The sequence below is a fragment of the Schistocerca americana genome, unplaced genomic scaffold, assembly GCF_021461395.2.
Source record: "Schistocerca americana isolate TAMUIC-IGC-003095 unplaced genomic scaffold, iqSchAmer2.1 HiC_scaffold_77, whole genome shotgun sequence".
NCBI classification, from domain to species: Eukaryota; Metazoa; Arthropoda; class Insecta; order Orthoptera; family Acrididae; genus Schistocerca; species Schistocerca americana.
Window position 1 is genome coordinate 907,501 of NW_025726533.1, and position 5,000 is coordinate 912,500.

The 5,000-nt window shown below is 51.8% G+C and overlaps 1 non-coding gene across 1 annotated transcript in view; it reads left to right on the plus strand.

Moving 5' to 3' along the window:
• Nucleotides 1-4,188: 4,188 nt before the first annotated feature.
• LOC124590618 overlaps nucleotides 4,189-5,000 on the plus strand; it is a 1,910-nt gene continuing 1,098 nt past the window's right edge. The window contains exon 1 of the ribosomal RNA XR_006976676.1: nucleotides 4,189-5,000. This exon is cut by the window's right edge and continues 1,098 nt beyond it. This is a non-coding gene — a ribosomal RNA (small subunit ribosomal RNA).

Genomic DNA, 5,000 nt, shown 5'->3' on the forward strand with positions numbered 1-5,000 from the left:
GTACCGTAACCTAACCTATGTCGTACCGTAACCTAACCTATGTCGTACCGTAACCTAACCTATGTCGTACCGTAACCTAACCTATGTCGTACCGTAACCTAACCTATGTCGTACCGTAACCTAACCTATGTCGTACCGTAACCTAACCTATGTCGTACCGTAACCTAACCTATGTCGTACCGTAACCTAACCTATGTCGTACCGTAACCTAACCTATGTCGTACCGTAACCTAACCTATGTCGTACCGTAACCTAACCTATGTCGTACCGTAACCTAACCTATGTCGTACCGTAACCTAACCTATGTCGTACCGTAACCTAACCTATGTCGTACCGTAACCTAACCTATGTCGTACCGTAACCTAACCTATGTCGTACCGTAACCTAACCTATGTCGTACCGTAACCTAACCTATGTCGTACCGTAACCTAACCTATGTCGTACCGTAACCTAACCTATGTCGTACCGTAACCTAACCTATGTCGTACCGTAACCTAACCTATGTCGTACCGTAACCTAACCTATGTCGTACCGTAACCTAACCTATGTCGTACCGTAACCTAACCTATGTCGTACCGTAACCTAACCTATGTCGTACCGTAACCTAACCTATGTCGTACCGTAACCTAACCTATGTCGTACCTTAACCTAACCTATGTCGTACCTTAACCTAACCTATGTCGTACCTTAACCTAACCTATGTCGTACCTTAACCTAACCTGTATTGCGCCTTAACCTAACCTGTATTGCGCCTTAACCTAACCTGTATTGCGCCTTAACCTAACCTGTATTGCGCCTTAACCTAACCTGTATTGCGCCTTAACCTAACCTGTATTGCGCCTTAACCTAACCTGTATTGCGCCTTAACCTAACCTGTATTGCGCCTTAACCTAACCTGTATTGCGCCTTAACCTAACCTGTATTGCGCCTTAACCTAACCTGTATTGCGCCTTAACCTAACCTGTATTGCGCCTTAACCTAACCTGTATTGCGCCTTAACCTAACCTGTATTGCGCCTTAACCTAACCTGTATTGCGCCTTAACCTAACCTGTATTGCGCCTTAACCTAACCTGTATTGCGCCTTAACCTAACCTGTATTGCGCCTTAACCTAACCTGTATTGCGCCTTAACCTAACCTGTATTGCGCCTTAACCTAACCTGTATTGCGCCTTAACCTAACCTGTATGGCGCCTTAACCTAACCTGTATGGCGCCTTAACGTAACCTGTATTGCGCCATAACGTAACCTATATTGCGCCTTAACGTAACCTATATTGCGCCTTAACCTAACCTATATTGCGCCTTAACGTAACCTATATTGCGCCTTAACGTAACCTATAATGCGCCTTAACGTAACCTATATTGCGCCTTAACCTAACCTATATTGCGCCTTAACCTAACCTATATTGCGCCTTAACCTAACCTATATTGCGCCTTAACCTAACCTATATTGCGCCTTAACCTAACCTATATTGCGCCTTAACCTAACCTATATTGCGCCTTAACCTAACCTATATTGCGCCTTAACCTAACCTATATTGCGCCTTAACCTAACCTATATTGCGCCTTAACGTAACCTATATTGCGCCTTAACGTAACCTATATTGCGCCTTAACGTAACCTATATTGCGCCTTAACCTAACCTATATTGCGCCTTAACCTAACCTATATTGCGCCTTAACCTAACCTATATTGCGCCTTAACCTAACCTATATTGCGCCTTAACGTAACCTATATTGCGCCTTAACGTAACCTATATTGCGCCTTAACGTAACCTATATTGCGCCTTAACGTAACCTATATTGCGCCTTAACGTAACCTATATTGCGCCTTAACGTAACCTATATTGCGCCTTAACGTAACCTATATTGCGCCTTAACCTAACCTATATTGCGCCTTAACGTAACCTATATTGCGCCTTAACGTAACCTATATTGCGCCTTAATGTAACCTATATTGCGCCTTAATGTAACCTATATTGCGCCTTAATGTAACCTACGTTGCGCCTTAACGTAACCTACGTTGCGCCTTAACGTAACCTACGTTGCGCCTTAACGTAACCTACGTTGCGCCTTAACGTAACCTACGTTGCGCCTTAACGTAACCTACGTTGCGCCGTAACGTAACCTACGTTGCGCCGTAACGCAACCCACGTTGCGCCGTAACGTAACCCACGTTGCGCCGTAACGTAACACACGTTGGGCCTTAACCCAACACACGTTGGGCCTTAACCCAACACACGTTGGGCCTTAACCCAACACACGTTGGGCCTTAACCCAACACACGTTGGGCCTTAACCCAACACACGTTGGGCCTTAACCCAACACACGTTGGGCCTTAACCCAACACACGTTGGGCCTTAACCCAACACACGTTGGGCCTTAACCCAACACACGTTGGGCCTTAACCCAACACACGTTGGGCCTTAACCCAACACACGTTGGGCCTTAACCCAACACACGTTGGGCCTTAACCTGCTCTGTAATTGTCATACGACGCGTTAAATTAGTGTAGTGTTGCCTAACTGCAACCCCCGCAATATAGTTTGCTACTCGCACTGCCCGGTCCCCAGTGTATCGCTTCATGTTAAACACCTTGCAGCTATACACTGTAATGTGGATGGCAGCAGGACGTACATGCTCAATGCCCTTTGCAGTTGTTCATTGGCATTTGCAGTTGTTCATTGGCATTTGCATGGCGAAGCACTTAGCCTACGCTGTGGTACAGCCTGTGTCAACTGTCCGCTGATGTTGTACGTCCAAATCACACACTGTACTGCACATTGGTCCTCATGTACTGAATGATACATCGTGGTACATGTGACCGTACAACGACTGCGCCAACAACGGCGAACCATGCGGTCCAAATGTTGTGCACTCAGCTACGTGTCGTCTCCCTATAAGAGCTGGATTGCAGTGTGGTATGCCCTGGATGGCGATCGGCATGAGCCGTCTGTTGATGTAGTGGCGCGTGTTGTCAGACGTAGTCGTCTCTTCTCACACACCGTGATAGCATGGTGCACTGCGTTCCACATCTGCGACATGCGACAGAGGCCGGTTGACAGTCGTTCGCGCAATGGACATCGCATACGTACGGGGGCCACCTTCCACGTGTTCGCGAAGCGTGCACATGTTGTTGCGTGTATGTGGGCAGACATAGTGTGTCGTGACACCTGACACAGGCATGCAACAATCGTTGAATTTGCAAATGGCGATGGACGCCTACGTTTGCTGGTGACGTTACGCAAATGAACAACTGGTAAACCGTTGTGGTGCGGTTGTTCTCGCTAGAGGTGAATCAGTGATGGCGACGATCGGTTGAGCTACCAACCGGTTGTTCCAGCGATACCCACCATGCCCACGAACGTGAATGGCATCTGGGTGTGAAGCGATACGCGGCGGTGGCTGGGTGGGACCGTCCCCGGCCGGTGAGGGGGGGCCTCCCGGCGTGCTGGCCGCGCGGTGCGTGGGCGCACGCGCTACAGCCGGCTGGTGGGGGCGGCCAGTGGCAGGCGCGCCGGCCGACGGAGGCGGCAGGCGGCGCAGCTGCGCGCCGGCGCACCCTGCACGCGGCGCCGTGCGGCCAAAGTAGGTCCTCGCGGGCCCGGTGCGAAGCGCGGTGGACATCTGCAGTGTGCTGGTCCGATTGAGGACTGTGTGCGCTGAGGATGCGCCGCCGCCCGGCGCTCGGCGCCGCGACGCCGTCTGCTGCTCGGTCGCCTCTGCGGTTCTCGCAGGTGGTTTGTATCGCAGCTGTGCGGACGTGTTGGCGCGTGCGCTGTGCTGGGAGAGTTCGCTTCGGCACCCAAGTGGGGCTTTTGTCCTTCTGTGGCGCTGGCGTTGGAGCTGCCGGTCACCGTAGGTGGCGCGTGTTGTCTCCCGCCGGCAATGCCACGACAGCACGCTCCCGGGCCTCTGTCGGCAGCGGCAAGCTCAGTTGGGAGCACGGGTGGTCGCACCTAAAGCGTCTACTCGCCAAACTCCGGGCGATTGCGCCTCTCTCGAACCCGACCAAGTACTTAGGACGGCGCTGCGCGCCGCCGGGACCTGAGAGGGTTTCGAGGTGTATGGTGCAGGGGAGCTCAGCCTCCTCCTGTTTGCAGAATAATTGAGCGGACGCTTGCGTGTTCGCGCGGGCCCCCGGGACACACTCCCGGGCGGCCGGCTGCTCAGCTCTAGTTGACGCAGCTCCCTGGTTGATCCTGCCAGTAGTCATATGCTTGTCTCAAAGATTAAGCCATGCATGTCTCAGTACAAGCCGCATTAAGGTGAAACCGCGAATGGCTCATTAAATCAGTTATGGTTCCTTAGATCGTACCCACGTTACTTGGATAACTGTGGTAATTCTAGAGCTAATACATGCAAACAGAGTCCCGACCAGAGATGGAAGGGACGCTTTTATTAGATCAAAACCAATCGGTCGGCTCGTCCGGTCCGTTTGCCTTGGTGACTCTGAATAACTTTGGGCTGATCGCACGGTCCTCGTACCGGCGACGCATCTTTCAAATGTCTGCCTTATCAACTGTCGATGGTAGGTTCTGCGCCTACCATGGTTGTAACGGGTAACGGGGAATCAGGGTTCGATTCCGGAGAGGGAGCCTGAGAAACGGCTACCACATCCAAGGAAGGCAGCAGGCGCGCAAATTACCCACTCCCGGCACGGGGAGGTAGTGACGAAAAATAACGATACGGGACTCATCCGAGGCCCCGTAATCGGAATGAGTACACTTTAAATCCTTTAACGAGTATCTATTGGAGGGCAAGTCTGGTGCCAGCAGCCGCGGTAATTCCAGCTCCAATAGCGTATATTAAAGTTGTTGCGGTTAAAAAGCTCGTAGTTGGATTTGTGTCCCACGCTGTTGGTTCACCGCCCGTCGGTGTTTAACTGGCATGTATCGTGGGACGTCCTGCCGGTGGGGCGAGCTGAAGGCGTGCGACGCGCCTCGTGCGTGCTCGTGCGTCCCGAGGCGGACCCCGTTGCAATCCTACCAGGGTGCTCTT